This window comes from Gossypium raimondii, chromosome 11 (genome assembly GCF_025698545.1).
Source record: "Gossypium raimondii isolate GPD5lz chromosome 11, ASM2569854v1, whole genome shotgun sequence".
Taxonomy (NCBI): domain Eukaryota; kingdom Viridiplantae; phylum Streptophyta; class Magnoliopsida; order Malvales; family Malvaceae; genus Gossypium; species Gossypium raimondii.
This window is the reverse complement of record NC_068575.1, coordinates 33,793,963-33,812,507: the sequence shown is the minus strand read 5'-3', so window position 1 is coordinate 33,812,507 and position 18,545 is coordinate 33,793,963. Positions and strand designations below refer to the sequence as shown.

General features: G+C 31.6%; 1 long non-coding RNA gene across 1 annotated transcript; it reads left to right on the top strand.

Annotated features, from left to right (window-relative positions):
• Positions 1–6,355: 6,355 nt before the first annotated feature.
• Positions 6,356–8,986, top strand: LOC105801555 (uncharacterized). Its single transcript, XR_001135992.2, has 3 exons — positions 6,356–6,609; positions 6,729–6,825; positions 8,492–8,986. It is a non-coding gene; the product is annotated as an uncharacterized LOC105801555 (long non-coding RNA).
• Positions 8,987–18,545: the final 9,559 nt, after the last annotated feature.

The following is an 18,545-nucleotide window of genomic DNA, read 5'->3' as shown; positions in this document are numbered from 1 at the left end:
TAGCATCCTTAATAAGGTCAAAACTAAGCTTTAAAGCTTCCCGATTGGTTTCATTATTGAAATGAGATGTTCTATGGGAGCGCAGGTCTATCTCAGTAGGTATTACTGCGTCCAATTCCTATACCAATAAAAATGAAGTTTCTCATATTGCTGTGTGAGGGGTGGTTCTAAGGGCCCACAAAATTTTGGGCAACTCTTCAAGCCAAGCACCTTTGGCCTCTTCTACCTCTTTTTTTTCAAAGCTAGCGAGATTTTCTTATTCATTGCTTTAACTTAATCATTTGTTTGACGGATTTTCACCGAGCTTTGAGTAAGGAAATTTGTAAGGCGGCACAAAAATATTTGAATTTCCTTGGAATTGAGTTTCGTTGTCTGTTATAAATGGAACATCGAACCTAAAAATAATAGATTTCTATGAAAAAGATTCCATTTGCCTTTTAGTTATTGTTGCCAAGGTTTCTGCCTCTACTCACTTGGTGAAGTAATCAACAAAGAAACTATAAATTTCTTTTGTGGCGTCGCCATCAGAAATGGTCCTGGGATGTCAATTCCCCACATCGCAAAAAGCCAAGGCCCGAACATCATTTGGAAAATCTTGATTGAAGATCATTGTATAAGTGCAAACCTTTGGTAGGCATCACAAGCGCACACCAATTGATGTAATACAATAGTGTTACAACAGAACAATTAGCTACTAACTACTGAAAATGTAATAATTAATATTAAAATACCTAGAAAACAAGTTCATTAAATGCGAGAATATACCAAAATGACTACTACATTTGACGTCAGATCAGTGTCTACCCTGGACAAGATATCCTTTATTAGTTGATCTGTCACGGCCCTCACGAGATGGGCTTGGAAATAAGGATGCAACTTGCGAGCTGCTACTACCAAGGAAAAAATGACCTATTCAGTTTTTGAGTACCTATTTTCACCTTTTTGTAATACTTTTCCAACATAATACACCGGAAACTATTGAGCCCCTTTCGTTCTCACTAACACTGCTGCTACCGTCTCCTCAAAAATGGCCAGGTAAAATAGAAAGGGTTTCTCCCAGTTGAGGTGACATCAAAAGTGATGGCGTGTCAGATACAACTTAAGCTGCTCAAAAGCATATTGACACTCTTCCATCCATTTGAAAGGGGCCTTCAACTCTTTGAAAAAAGGTAGACAATTATCTGTCATCTTGACACAAACCTATTTAGAGCCAGAATTCTTCTTGTCAAACGCTAAATGTCCTTGGTCGTTTTCAGTGAAGACATGTCTAGAATAGTATGAATCTTTTCAGGGTTTGCCTCTACACCTCTCTTGGAAATCATGAACCCTAGAAACTTCTTCGCCTTCACCTTGAAAGCGCGCTTCTCTAAATTCAACCTCATTTTATAAGTACACAATATGGCAAACACTTCTATCATATCCTCGATATGCTAATTCAAAGTATTACTTTTTATCAACATGTTGTTAACGTAATCCTTCATGTTGCAACCTATTTGCTCTTTGAAAATTCCATTCACTAATCGCCGGTAGGTTGCTCCTGCATTTTTCAGGCCAAAGGGCATGACCCAATAACAGAAAAGTCCCTCCTCCTTCATAAAAGCGGTTTTATCCTGGTCTTTCATCACCATGGAGATCTAGTTGTAGCCTGAGAACACATCCATGAAGCTCATAAATTTATGGCTCACCGAGGTGTCCCCTAACCTGTTAATAGACGTAATAGGAAAACTATAATGCAGTCACGATTTATTTAAACTTGTGAAGTCAATGCACATTCTCCACTTGTTATTGGCCTTTTTCACCATTACCACATTCGACAACCATTCTGGGTATGCCACTTCTCTGATGAATCATGTTGACTATAATTTGTCAATCTCTTGCTTTATGGTTTTCATAACCTGTGCGACGAATTTCCTTCTTTTCTTCTTAATTGACTTGGCATCAGGATCCATATTTAAATGATGAACAATCACTCTTGGATGCACCCCAGGCATATCTGTCGCTGACCAAGCAAAAATATCTGAGTTTTTCTTAAACATTGTGCTAACTCTTATTTCTCCTCATCTGTCAATGTTGACAAAATCTTCACCAACTTTCCCATGTCATTATAAAACAATTACAAGGTTTCCGTTACTTCCACCACTTCTGTCTTATGGATTCTTTATTCCACTCTTGAGTCTAAACTCTATAATGTCATCATTCGATTGTCTGCACTTGGATGTTGTAAGCTTCCACCTTGCGAACACTACTCGCGAGTCTGTTTCACGGATAACATATGGCACTACCTGACAAGATACTGATAAGATACCATAAACTGTCGCTCTTTTACGCATTAGAAACTTTATCTTCATGCAGCATGTGGTGATCATCATTTTAGCCATTCATATAAAAGGGCAAAAAATTGGCGTTGTAGGCCATTGTGTGGTCCACTATAAAAAAAATTACATGAATTTTGTGGTCATGTGTTCTCTGTCTCCTAAAGTAACTGGAAAAATTATGCATCTCTTCCCCTCCAATGGCTAATTCGTAAAACCATACAACAGACTAGCTACTCCTTCAATCCCATCTTGCAATATGCCTCCTAAGTCAACACTTCTACAGCACTTAACTTTCCATCCTCTATGCCAAACTTAACTTTCCACTTCTCCTGTTAGAGCAAACTCTTAGGATTATTAACTGATATCACTCTCCTAAGGTAAGCCTTCCTCTTCGAGCTGAAAGTTTCCTAGTCCTTATCAGTGCCTACAATAACATGTATGGTGTCCCTGACATGTTGTTTTCCTCTGTTCGCACACTATGATCCTAACCCCGATGTTAAAGTATCCGGTGTCATAAATTGTTTTAGCTTACCATTTCTAATAGCTTCTTCAATAGCGTCTTTCAGAGAAAAACAGTCCTCAGTCTTGTGGCCCCCTTTCATTGTTAAAATTACTTGTCCCTGGAGTTGGATCTCACCTAGTTAGGTCGCATAGGGGTGAGTTCGCCAAAATTCCCAAGTGTGTAACCTGACTTAGTATATAGGCATGCGATGCATTTAGTGAGGTATAAGTTTCAAATCGGCCGTGAGGAACATAACTTCTTATAGATTCACGTTGGGTCCTCTAAAAACTTCATAAGGAACTACCCATCCACCATTGTGTTGTCCCCTGCCTTTTACGCTCAAGCTTTGAGAAAAAAGCCCTGGCTGACTTAGAAAATTCTATCGCCCTTTGGCTTGTCTTTCCTTGCTATGTGGAATATCACAAGTTTTTCTTTTCACCTCATTTGCCTCCGCGAACCTGTGGGCCCTCTCATAGAGGTCTGCCAAACTCTATGACCTATTATCCGTGAAAGAGTATCGGACATACTTATTTATTACCCCCATGATAAAGGCATCAATAGTCCACTAGTCCTCCAAGTTCTTTGTGTTCAAAGTAGTTGTATGAAAACACTTGATATACTCTTGCAAAAACTCTCCCTCTCTTTACTTAACTAACATCAGACCCAACGGAGTGCTCATTTTCGCTCTATGAGCATGGAACCTTCCCAAGAACATCCACCAAAACTGTGTAAAACATTTAATAGATCTATGCGGTAAAGAAAAATACCAATGCTTTGTAGTTCCCCTCAAAATTGTAAAGAAGGCCTTAAACTTTATTACATCAAAAGCCTTTAAGACGTTTATATAATCGTTGTATGCCCATGGTTCTCTTCTTCCCTCGAAAAGCTTATTTAACACCTTGAACTCAGGAGGAAAACCCACAGCTGCAATTTCTGAGACTAAAGGATTATTATAATAGAAAATCCAGTTTATATCCTGCACATTCGAGTGCAATTCCTGGACATTTCGATGCAAGGCATCCACTTCCTGTTGCCGTGGCCTTGCATGTACATTGTAGCCCTCCTCTTGCAAGGGCACAATGTTGTGATGGTGGTCGGAATGGTCCGATCACATTCTCTGAATCGTTTCCTTATTTTTCCTAAGCTACTCCTGATGAAAAAGTTGATGTTGCTCATACTTTACACTCTATTGCAACATTTGTTCCTTTAACATGCGTACTTAGTCATGCAAATTTGTAAGTTGCTACTGGGAGGTCCCTTGGTCGAAAGTGTTAGGAGTTTCTTGATATGAGGGGAAATTTAGGTTGAAAGCCCAGTGGGTGTCCTGCTGGCTCGAGTTGCAAATGTTTTCCAGTCAGTTGGCAAACTAGTCGCCAAAAAAATCAAAATCTTGCAGATGGTCACTGGTATCATATTTCGTGTTCTAGCGTGAAGACGGTTGGGTCGAGAATCTCTCATTCGGGTGAGCCATATCAATTTTTTTCTTACTCTGATGGTCAAAAATGTGTCCACACTCATCGCACCAATTCTTGAAGGCTTTCTCTCTGGTTCCCTTCTCATGGAAACTATCTTCATATTTATAAGGCAGAGTTCCCTAATGGGACGTGCTAGGGGATAACTAGGTGTCATGCACAACGACACATTACCCCTTTAAGTTTGACATGTAACCTCAGAGGTATCTCTAAAGGGGCCTTGTCGTGAGTAAGCGAGTTGGGGAACAACAAGTTGGGAGGTGAAGTTGGAGAGTGGCAAACTGACCAACCAGTGAACAGGGAAATGGCGAATTACGGATCAGCTACTTGGTGAAGTGGCGAGCTGTGAGGGAGTGGCGAACCGTGGCCATCAGGCGAACAGGGGATGACGAGCTATTCAAGTTTCCAAGTTGGGTCGCCATGTTCGGGTAGTCGGGTCACTAGTTGGACTGGGTCGCAAGACACATAATGGTAACACTTTTAAAATAGTAATGTATTTAAAATAATTTGTTTGCACATTGACTTGCAAGCTAATTTAATATTTATAAGATTCTAAACAATTATCATAAGTTTAATCTTAATAAGTAATAGAATATAAATATATTAATTTTAATGTTAATGATATATAATTTAAATAATATTGAAAGAAATTATAAAAATAAGTTATAAATCCCCGGACATAGGTGAGGGACTTAGCACTAGTTTAATGGTAAAAGCAATACCTAAGATCTGATTGATTTGAAGTAGGATGGACCCATTCCTCTTTAGTGAGATAGCCCAAAAATCAAAGATTGATTGGAGACGTGGAATGAGGATTGAAAGATCGAAAGTGGTCCAATTACATGAGATCTAACATGACCAAGGCCTTTAAACTATCCTACTTTTGTTAGAAAGCAGGTTTAGTGGCTTCGGGCTTAAAGATACATTATTTACAATATGCTTTCAGTCTTAGGTCGAGGAAAAATATGAAAATCATCCACATCTATACTACTATATAAAAGATAGGCCTAAGGCCTTCCTTAAAAGATATTTTTCCATTCTTTTCTTTTGCATCAAAAAAATCTATACTTACCGTATAAAAGTTAAGCCCTAGGGCCTTCGTAAAAAGATACATGTCCATTCTTTTCTTTCACATGAGAAAATAATGGCTAATTTTCTGATTTAATTCCTTTATTTTTAAAAAAAACTATATAAGAATGATTAAATTTCATTTCGATATTTATATTTCGCTCAAATTTGATATCTAATATCTACATTACTATATATAAAAAGAAGGCCAAAAGATATTTGTTCGTTGTTTTTTTTTTATATGAGAAAATAATGGTTAAATTTCAGTTTTAATTCCTATACTTTTTAAGATTATATAAGACATCTCCCAATTCTTTTTTCTTTTCTTTTGGCATGAGAAAATAACGACTAAATTTCAATTCTAACCCTCTATTTTTAAAGATTATATAAGAATGGTTAAATTTTAGTTTTGATATTATATTTTCTCAAATTTGAGATTTAATTTCTATACTTCAATCTTGACATGATTTAGGCACTTGTCCATTCTTTCTTTTTTTATCTTTTGAACCGAGAAAATAATGACTAAATGTAACATCCCTAAAAATTTTTAGAGTCTTGAACAAAGATAAATATACAATAAATTTGTCGAAATTTTGAGAAAAGTCAAATTAGAAATTTAAAGAGTTATGGGACATAAAATATAGGTGCATAAGATATTTGAAAAAGTATAAATATTAATATAAATTTATTTGGGAAACGATTAAATTTATGGAAAATATTGGGACAAGGTGAGAAAATTGAGTGTTGAAGGATTAAATTAAATTGATGAAAAGAAGGAGAGACTAGAGGTGAAAATATACCAAAAATAGGACACATGGGTGTTATTATAGAAAAGTGAAAGGGTAAAATGGTAAAAGAATTAAAAAAATAATTATGAAAAAGTAATGGCTTAATTGTAATTAAGTGGAAAGGGTAAGATGGTAAATAACATAAAAAGATATTTTTGTATAGATAAATTGATGGAAGAAACTAGAGAAATGGAGAAAAGAAAGGATGAAATGGCTATAAAAAGCCATCAGCCATAGTGTTTCACGTCAACCACCATTTTTACACCACTTCAACTTTTTTTTTCAATTTAGTCCTTTTCATCAAATACAAATCAACCAAGCTATTTTCTTCCAAATTTCTTCAAGATTAGTGAGTAAAATTAGTTGAGAAGTGTAGTAACTACCCAACTATTAAAAGAAATGCATCCATACTTGTCTTGGAGGAGAGATAAAATAACCATTAGTGTTGAATACAAGTGATTAAGGTAAGAAAGTTAAACTTCTCTTGAAATACATGTTAGTTTTATTTGAAAAACATGAAATATGATATGTGAATATGATTTTAATGTGTAAATATTGTGTATTTTGATATGGAAAAATGAAGAAAAGTGAAGGGAAGTGAGAAACAAGTAAAGAGTTAAAGCAAATGAGGAGCTAAAGGAGGAAGAAGAGGAAGAAAGCTTGATTCCATATTTTGAGTTGTAAGTACAACTAAAGTTTTGTTTATTTTAAATATGTGATGAATTATTAAGTAAAATTTGTTGAGGATAAATCTAGATATAGTGTTTAATTTGAAATTTACATATTATATAATTAAAGAATAAAATGTGATAATGATTGAGTATATTGGTATGATGAATTGATTAAGTAAAATGTAATAGAGAAAATTAAAGAAAAGTAAGGAAAAGATTAAAAGTGTACAAAGGATTAATTCATAAGGGTGCAAAAGTTAATAGAACTATAATTTTATAAATAATAAAATGAGTGTTTGAAATGATATATGTACATAATTGATGAGTAGATTGATGTGGTAATTTTGTGGGATTATATAATAAAATATGAGAAAGAAAGGGATTGCATTGTAAAGTGTGTAAAAGTGATATATGAAAATATATATAATAAGAATTAATAGTAAATTATGGAAGATTAATAAATATGAGATATGATACATGTGTTATTGTCAAGGAAAATAATGTTAAATAAACTATCGTTACAGGGACTAAAATTTGTTAAAAATGTAAAAGTAGTATAAGGTAGATAAGATATGAATAAATGATGAATTATGGAAATTATATTAAATAGCGAAACATGCTACATGTATTAAAAAGATACGAAAGTTCTATTTAGTGAATTGATGACCTAATGACTAAGAATAATATATAAATATGATAATAAGAATTGTGGTGGAATATGGAAATTAAATAGAGAAATGAAATATGTTATATACTGAAATTGGAAGAAAAGATATTGTTACATGAAATGTCATGATGAGGTCTAAATTGTAAAGTAAGTAAAAGTGATAGGTGAAATGTATAATCAGAATTATTAGTGAAATTATGGAAGATTATTAAATATTGAGACAAGTTACATGTGTTAAAGAAAGAGGAAGATGTAATTGTACGAAGTATTGTTATAAGGATAAAATGGTAAAAAGTGTAAAAGTGACGTGTGTATGTTATGATTTGCCCAAGTAGACGAGATAAGAACTATTGCGATTAGTGGCACGCCATTAAGGAATCTTAGTGCGCTCTCTAATTATTAGCACGTTAGTGCTCTCTGATTATTAACACTCCAGTGCTCTCTGATTAGCACATTTGTGCTCTCTGTTTATTCGCTTCGGTGGTGTTCTATCATCCACTTTAGCGGTGTTTTGTTATCTGCTTCGACGGTATTCTATTCTGTTTTGTATATCCTGTGTGTTCTATTAAGTCTACTAGGCCTATGAAAAAGGTACAAAACTATTTTAGTGATTATTGAATCATATGGATTATATGTGTTGAAAAGTTATGAAATTGAGAAAAAAATAAGAAAATATATGGTTGAAATAAGTAAAGTAAATTATCAAAAATTTTAGCTAAATGGAGTAAATGAGAATTTAAAATAAATCTTGTGATTCTAGTATTATATAGATGATAATTAAATCAATATGTTTAGTTGGTGTTTAATGAGTAAATAATAAATGTGGACCTAATTGTAAAAAAAAGAGTGAATTGATTGGTAAATTATATGTGATGAATACAAGCAGATCATTTAAATGATTTTGTGTAGTGATAATAAATAAGTTATAATTTATAATATAGATTATGATCTAAATAACAGTTGTACTTACTAAGCTAGCAATAGCTTAACGCGTGTTTTTACGCGTAGGTTAAAAGTAGAAGAAAAGGATCTTTGAAGACTGAAGGCACCTCATCTCATTACATTAGTGGATCCGAGAAAGGGGTAAAGTATTAATTTCTATCGTTTCAGTAAATGGCATGTACCTAGGTGTGTGTATTAAGGTTAAATGTGATGGGACTCAAATGTGAAACTCATGTTTGCTTAATTCATGTGAAATAGTTTAAATGTTAATTAAGTGATATAAGAAAATTAGATTTTAGAATGCTTAATTACGATTTACAATTGAATTAAATTGGCTTAAAATTTTGAGATTTGAAAAAGGGTTAAATTAGGTAAACTTTAGGAATTAATTTGGCAAATTGTCCCTTGAATTTCAAACTTAAACACGGTTCCTGAAACCTACACAATTGTATTCCCCATTTTTCACAATGACCTTTATTTCACTTTAGTAAATTGTTCTAAATGAAAGAATGGTTAAAATTTTTATTTCGCTTATCCCAAATACCAATAAAAATATATATATTGAAATAACGGAACTAATATGTACAAATTATAATGTTATCTTATTTAGATATTATTATTATTATAGTTTCGAAAACCAATGTAGCACTTTTATACTTAATCCGTAATCGAGTTGGGTATAAGGGTGTTACACTAAATTTCAATTCTAATCTATCTACTTGTTTAAGTTTATATGAGAATGGTTAAATTATAGTTTCGATCCCTATATTTTGCTTAAATTTGAGACTTAATCTCTATATTTTAATTTTGACATAACTTGGGTACCTCAACTTTTATAATGTCATTAGTTAGTCTAAATATTTTATTCGATATCTTGAGGTGAATTTTTAAGAATTGTTAACACCGTCATAATTCTCTATTAAATTCAAGTCCATTACAATGTCATTTTTGTTACATGGATACCAAGGAGTACTTTTTTTTAATTTTAAAATGCCACACCATCAAATTTAACATAAGGATTTTAACGATGTTAACAAATGGATCTAAATTTTAAATTTTAAAAAGTAGAGGATTAAATTCTGGAAATAAAACTATGTATATTAAAACGATAGCAAATATTAGATTAATGATTATCTAGCGTTTAACTAATATTAAGTTGCATTAAGTGGTTGGATCATAATGCAAGAAGACAACTTATATTAGTAGATAATCTAAACGATCCTTAATCTAATCGAAATTGGGCAAATTGATTAAGATACTATTATGTTATCTATCAAGTTCAATTAGGGAGTACTCTGTCTTAAGTATTGGAGCTGATGACTCACCAAAGACAAAGACAAAGACATGAATGTGATTTTTTGGACTAGTAGTACATCGGACAGGATCCAAGTAAAATACATACTAGATTAATTTATGTATTTATTCACTTGTGACATTCATAGTGTGGCTTACCTCAATACTGAGTAAGTGACAAACTTTGTGTGTGTGACTCGTATACTTTGATATATTGAAAGTCTGAGTTTAATTGGTAATAGAACCGAAAGCCGGTACATTGGGTATTCAACTTAAACATAACTTAGCTTTACTTATAATAGCAAAATTCATAGCCCAATAAAGGGTAAGGATATCCTCTTATCGACATTACATAATAGATGGAAAAGTAACGTGACCATGGGTCATTTGTATAGGATGAATGATTTAATTACTATATGTTAGTATTTGACTTTTTCATGAAAGAAGAATAATGGTTACAACCATGAGGTAAAATATAATCATATTGGGTGAATGAATTTTAACGCAAAAAAATTAAGGATATCCTATGAGAGTAACACACTCATGATAAGATAATTGGACAAGCACTAGATTAGTTGCTTTCGTAATGGTATATAATAAGGGAGAGCTCAATCAAGGTAATATAGTGGAATGACTTCAAGACGAAATAATATTGTAATTAATAAGGGAGAGCTCAATCAAGGTAATATAGTGGAATGTCTAATTGATCTCTCCGCTAGCTTGGTATAACTCTAGACAGTTTGCAAATGAATCGATGTGATGAACAAATGAAAACAATGAATTAGAGAAATAGATCGCATGTATCACTATTCACAATGAATGGGTTTTCTCGTAATACACAAGAGATGAATTAGAGATTAAATTAATTTCTTCAATATATTATTTAATTGATTGTAATTAAATAATTGAAATTCAAAGTGAAAAGTAAATTAATTAGTCACCATTCAATTTTAGTCAAGGTTGTTTGGCCGAAGTACCAATCTAAAAAGTGTATTTGAACCAGTTGACTTGGGAACTAGTACGAACTTATTTAACTAAACAAAAATTAGTTGAACTAGGCGGTCGAATCAATTTTTTAATATTTTTTTATTTTTAATGATTTTTTAATTGAATTAGACAAACTAGTCGAATCGATTAGACCTGTTCAACCATTTGTCTCATTCTAAAAACCTTGGTTTTAGTGAACAAGTTAATTAAATTTATTTACTCGTAGATTCTAATACAGTGAAGTCATCATAATTTTAATGGAATTAGAATTAGATTGAGAAAATGATTGAATTGAAAAAATAATTAAATTAAATTAAATCAATAAATAATATTTTGAGAAAATAGAAAAATAGTTATTGGTTTAGTAAAATTATATGAGTTGGTTTAAAGATCAGATAACACATATAATTATATCTAAAATAAGAGATAGGTTCAAAGGCCTATCTGGCAAGAAGTGGACGGCAACCTTAATCCTAGAGGCTAGGTGCCACCACTAGGGTTGCCACCGCCCTTAAGTATTCCAGTAAGTGAGTATTTGTATTTTTCTATTAAAATAATATTATTTATTTAACTTGTGTTTAACTATAACTCTTGTTTTTTTATTCTATATAAATGGACAAAGCTTAATCCATTAAAAAGAATATTGAGCGCCGCTACTCTGCTAGAAAATAGTTGAAATTTATTCTAAGTTAAATTATATATTCTTGATAGCTTAGTTTATATATTTTTTTCTTTGAAGAGATAATTAATTTTTTTTGCGGGAAAATTAAAAAAAATTTCATTCTATGCAATCGTTTTGTGAATTTAGAGCCCACACTCTAAGCAAACTAGAGTTCGATAATATCAGAGAAGATCGTTTTGGTCGATAGTCGAGAAATGAACTAAACCGTCCAACTCAAAGTATAAATACTAATTTGATTAAAATTTATTGCTATAAATAATACAACCACTCGATTTTATAAAATTCTTTAATTTTCTACTATACAACAAAGTCAATTTCTAAACAAAAATTTTTAACAATTGGAATCAAAGCCTGCTATGTTTATAGCATAAACCAAAAATCAAATTTATCTCTCACCCTATGTTTGGTTAAAATTAATGAGAAGTGAAATTATTTAATTATATGCATGTCCCGGATATTATGTATGTGAATGAATGTATATATATTATTTTATATTTTTTTACAAAGTAATTTTACCAAAAGTTGTGAATCCTAGGGATATATCAGTTTTATTTAGGTTTTTAATTTTTTTGGGTTTGTAATTAGATCATGGACTATCATCTCCATGCAAGTTTTTTAAATTTTATTTTCACAAAATTAGAAAACTTTTGTGAGTCAGAAACAAACTAGGCACTTTGTAACATTAAAAGTTTTTTGTGGAACTCTAAAAATCGTAGTAGGCTAATAACCCAAATGAAATGGAAAATCGAGAAAAAACAAATGGATGACACGAGAGGCTGAGTCATCGCACCCCAATCGAACGTGTGACCGAACGACATTCAGGGCAATGCACCCTAGCAGGTGCCACGAGGCACAAGGGGTCATGGCTTCTGATCTATCATATTTCTATACGTCAAATTAAGTTATTTTGACACTTAAAGAGCTTTGTTCTCAAGTGTTTTATGAAACTTTTTGTTGTTTTTCGTTACTTATTATATTTTATGTTCGAAGTTAGTTTTAATGCGCTTCTGTAACACCCCTCGCCTAGCCCGGTTGCCGGACCCGAGTTACGGGATGCTACAGTAAACACCGAAATATTCATACACAAATTATAACATTGAATTCAATTAAAATCATCAAATTAATTCAAATTCATGAATAGTAGAAGTTATTGGTAAAGTAGGGACTAAATCGAGCATACAAAAATAGTTTAACAGATTCAAGTATGATTAAAGACCAATCTTAAAATTTTTAGAACTTTGGAACTAGATATCGATACCAAAGTTAAAAATACCGATACTTTTATGGTAGGTATCGATATTATAATTGGTATTGATATGGTTTTGGCATTCAACCATTTTCAAAATACTATTCATTTAGTCAAGTATCGATACATTGGTCCCTGGTATCGATACTTTTACCAGGTGGTCAAAATCACAAATTTAGAAATTTATTTCATGCCCAAATCTATATCTTAGCTCATAGATACATATAGATACACAAATAACCTGCAATGAAATCATTCAATCTATTACAAACATACAACCAATATGCCATAATTGGCACCTGAATCCAACAATTCAAATTCAAACATAATACCATATTCAAAACAATCCCATATGCCCTTCAAGGCACCTCAAAACAATTAACATAACATACCTCATTTAACTATTTATAACACCTTATAATAATGATTTGATATCAATCATTCAAGCATGCATAATACCTTACCTAATTCATTCAATCCTATCATATACATACCATTCATTTACTAAGCATATTTCAAACATGTTACCTTATCACCACATAAGCATTATAATATACATACCTAAACAATCAACAAAGATTACCAAATACCAAGATCATTACCAAATTTATAGTTATATACATATTCACATAACATTTAAAATGTTAAATTCATTTGAAGCATAACATATACAACCACATAACTCTCTCAGGCACATGCCAAATATTATATACCTCTCTTTCAAACCAACTAATCTATATCATGACATCATATTGCCTATCTAATTGCTTACTCAAAATATAATCTCAAATACCAAATACACAATTCAAATCATTTACTAATGCATATGTTTTCAACAATCATATTTTTTTTGCCATAATCACACCAACAAGGATTTCAAGTCATACCACTATATAAGTAAACCAAAACAACTCCTAAGCACATGCCACACATAACCAAGACTTAATATAGTCAAAAGACTACATAATCAATACCGGGATAGAGTGAGATTTTCGACGATCTACCAGACACGTTTCGCAAGTTGACACTACAAGGAAAAAGGAAATAAGGGAGTAAGCATTACAAATGTTTAATAAGTTCACAGGTATTTAAAACCAAGTAACTTACCTTATGATATAATTATACATTACATGTTACTAAGCTTGGTAAAGTTTGCCTATAATGGCAAATCAAATATAAAGAAGGTAAGTTCAACATTTATCATGTTATATCGTACCTCAATCATATAACATTTCAATTCACTTAATTCAACATTTCATCATCATTCATAAAACAATAATCATTTAATCAATTCATTATCTTAATCATATCATATAACCTATTTACCTGTAATATATCCCTTTTCAAATAAATGCCAAACATTATTCTCAAACAAAATCATATTAAACCATATGAACTTCATTCTCATTTCATATCAATTCATCTTTGTACCAAATATGTATCAATTGTCTATTTATTGTCAATTACTACTTCGTTTTATTATAAGAATTTTGATTCACATTCAAAAACTTCAAATAACATCAACGAAAATTTTTTAAATCTTTGACAGTTTTGAAAACGGAGATATGACTTAGTTGGACATAGTTGCAATGATTTCAAAAATATAAGAAATGGGCTTGATTTTGACTTACATGCATAAAAAGGAAGCTTGGGGAAGGTTCAACTATGGCTTCTCAATTGTCTATCCTATTTTGGATGATGAGAGGTTGAAGAAAACATAAAAAAAGGTTTTTAACTTGTTTTATTAACTTTTAACTTTAATATTATAATTATAATTTAATTATAAAATTTAACTTATAAATAACATAATTAACTCACCTAACCGTCCACTAGAGATTAATAAGGCTAAATTGCTATTTTGACCTTTGTACAATCATTAATTAAGCTATTCAACTAAAAAAAATCAATACCGATTAATTTTTACAGTTTTTACGATTTAGTCCTTTCTTCTTAATCAGTTATCCAAACTCTAAAATTTTCGAATCAAACTTCATTTCATCAATATAAAAACTTCGTAAATATTTAATAATATTTACGGGCTTGGTTTACAGAAACAAGATCCCGAAACTTCATTTTCTAAAACTACTTGACTTTCGGTACGCACCATTTATACATTGACTAACTGACCAATTAATAAAATCGAGCAAATCACAATTTACAATGATACCATGTTTAACTTGTAAATATTAATTAATAATATTTACAGACTCACCCGTCAAAATTGTGGTATTGAAACCACTATTTTTGACACTACTGAAAAACGGGTTGTTACAACTCCCCCTTAAGAAATTTCATCCTCAAAATTTTCACCTGCAAAAAGGTTAGGGTACTGCAAATCTCATGGTTATTTCCTGACTTCCACATATCATTTTTCGTATTGTGATGATATTATACTATTTTATTAATAGTCTGAAATTTGATAACTTTCTTTTCAATTCATCATACGATTTTTGTCAATCTAGGGCAACTTTTAAATAGTCTTGTATAACCCTGATTTATCGTTTGTCTCACGAATAAGATCAGTCCCTATAATATTTATTTCACTCATCTCTAACTAGTACAACAAAGTTCTACATTTACGTTCGTATAAAACCTCGTATGGTACCATTTAATACTCAATTGATAACTATCATCACATACAAACTCTACTAATGGTAGAAATTTTCTTTAGCTGTTTTCAAATTCAATTATACAACACTACAGATGTCTTCTAATAACTAAATCATTCGTTCAAATTGTCTATCAATCTAAGGATGAAATATTGTATTGAAATTTCATTTCATGATCAGGACTTCGTATAATCTACAAAAAAATCCAGAGATACATCTTAGTCTCGATCTGAAATGATAAATAGTGCTTTCTCAGAGACAAAGTAAACTTGATATAAATTCCATACTAACTCATTCTCACTTCCATTCCTGAATCATCACAATTCTGATTCTCGATTTTATTTTGCTAGTATAACTAACATTTAACCACGCATTCTGAATTTATTCTCTTTTCATTCCTGGCCATCAATGTAAATTTTCTCAGTATGCACAATAGTTTCAAAACCACAGATTCCATCATTATCAATACTTGGCATCCTTATGGGGGTAATAGGAATATTTTCTTTGAGAACCTTAGTTGTGTTTTGTTGGAGCACTACTAATGTTATATCTCTAGTTGTGTTGGAATAAAATACACACATAGTACAACATACATTTGGTTGTGTTATGATGGAATTCTCAAGTGCCCGAGTTCCATTTTACCAAGGTTACTAAAGGCTATTAAAAAAAAGAACTAAATTCGGTGAATGACTATAAGAATGAAATCGTGGATTTGTTTATAGTCAAAAGAGGTAACCTTATAAGATTTATGAACTTTGTCATAATACGCTTGATAACTCATGTTTAAGTAAACAAAAGTTCATTTGATTTCACTTATGGATATGAACATGTATGTCTAAGTATGTTTATCCATTTGCTATAATTTTATCATGTTATTTATCATTTTGTTCAACTTGTCCTTTGAGTTTATCATTAACTTGGTTAGCTATCTTAAAAAGGGGTAAGTATGGTAATTTTCATTCACTAAGCATTTATGCTTATGCACCATTATCTTTATGCATAGATATCGATTTTGGATTTGTGAAGCCCAACTTGACCATCGAATCATCAAACCATCAACAAAACTTTTAAGAGTCTGAAATTAACATATATGTAATTTGTGGCATGTACTTAAGGTGTCAATCCTTTGTATATATGCTAGTTTCATATTTCATTACTTAATTAAGTATTTGAATGTTTAGTTACTAAGTTTGCAGTCTCATTTGATCAACTTAAGCTTTCGTAATTGTATGAACTTTTGTTTATGTATGCATCTTCTCATTTTTACTTGAGCTAGTAAATGAATTATTACTAAACTTGTTTTGGATGCTTTCATGAGGTCCTAATATGTCTTTAATACTTACCTTGATGATATGTGAGAGTGGTTCAAGTAGAACATGTATTGAGATTGAGTCTTAGATGATTTCATGTGACATTTTGAGTGTGTTTTGGGGTTACCTTGTTAGGAGGTGTTTTGGTATGTGTTTGAGGTGTTTTAAATTTGAATTTTTAGTCCCTTATTTCAAAGTTTTGGTGCATTGTTTGTAGGTATCAAAACATTAAAATTAGTAGTTCAAAATTTGCTTCAAGGGTTTAAAGTATCAGTACTTAGCTTGGATGTATCAGAACATCCAAGTCAACGAGAACAAAATGAATAGTTTCAGGGAGAAGTACCGATATTCCAAAGTTACCAATACCTCCATCCTTGGTTAAGCCAACTGCACTAGCCCGTTTTGACTCTTGGAGACTCATTTTGGGTCATGGACATTTTTGAATCTTTTGTAAATGATGTTAGGATGTTTTACGGGTTTCAAAATGATTTTATCCCAATTTTATGATTATATTCAAATTGTTTCAAAGTTTAAATTGTTAAATATTTTTGAAATTATCACTATGTATGTGTTTTGGTGGCATCTCCCATCTATATCGAATGCCGGAACAGGTGAGGGGTGTTACAAATTTTCCATAACTTGAAGCCTTTAGGTAGAGGGTCATTAACCTTAAGCCCCACCTTTAATCTCATAATCTCGTTTTAGTTGAAATTATCCTTATTAGATTTGAAATCCACTATGGTAACTTTGAAGAATATCTTCTGATATTCAGTAATTTTTCCTTGATCCTTTGCTAGATAGGTACCTTGCGGATTTATACCTAGGACTCAAAAGTTGAAAAGTCAATATCTTCTTTGTTATCTCCGTTCTACCACTCTCTAGGGATCAAGTGACAATCCATGAAAGACGAAGGAGTAAAGCACAAAAAAATTTTATTATCCCTTTTCTTTTGAAAATGAATACGAGCATGTTTCATTCCAAATCATGAACCTCAAAAAGACCCTCAACGAGCCACACAGTCTTTAGAATCATCATTGGTCTCATTCTAACTTCTTTATTCGAAACTACTTTTTTTACTTGATAGAGTTCCCTGACTCAATAATCGATTTTGGCATTTGCCTTCAGATAAATCATGATGAGTTTATTTTTAAGGTTTTTGCTCACAATATCATTCACAACATCCTTGTTATCATTATCTAGAGCAATGCAAACTAGCAAAATAAGAGAAGGGAACGAAAATATGTTGAAAAACTAGAAAGTGACTTATGCTATGTTTGGTTAATTGTTACTAGTGTAATAAGATGAAGAAAAAGTTTACAATAAACCAATAACTAAAACATGTAAAAATATATTACTTTAATCAAACGTGACATTAGAGTTTAAATGGAAAATCAAAAGAGAGGTGATTATAAATAAGAAAGAGATCACCAAGAGAATCAACAACCATAGAAGATTTCACAGAGATGGAAAAAGAGATTTGTAATTCATGTTAAGAAAACTTATGAAAAAGCTACTTGGTATTGCAATGATAGTAAGAAAAGCAATACGTCAGAAACTAAGAAATCATTTATAGAAAAATAAAATGTCTGCATCTACACTCAAAATATGATGATGTTCATCATCATTTCAAAAGATGGTGCCACCCATCCCTTTTTATTATTTTATCACAGCCTTTTTAATTCTTTAATAAGAAACTAATAAATTCTTTGTACCCCAAAAAAAAAAGAAAAGAAAAGTTAATAAAATCTGATTTCAAATGCATGCTATAAAGAAAATTAGCCTTTCAGTGTTTTTTTTTTTGGGTAAATAGGAATGTTTGAAAGGGTGAGGCGGGTTTTGCCATATCCAAAAGGAACAAAGCCTGCCAACAAATTAAAAAAAAGAAAATCATAGAAACATGTTTTTGCCAGCTCATCCTGCAAACACACATAATTTTGCTCTCAATAAACTCACCCATGACCCAACCACAAATAACTTATAAAAAGCTTTCAAA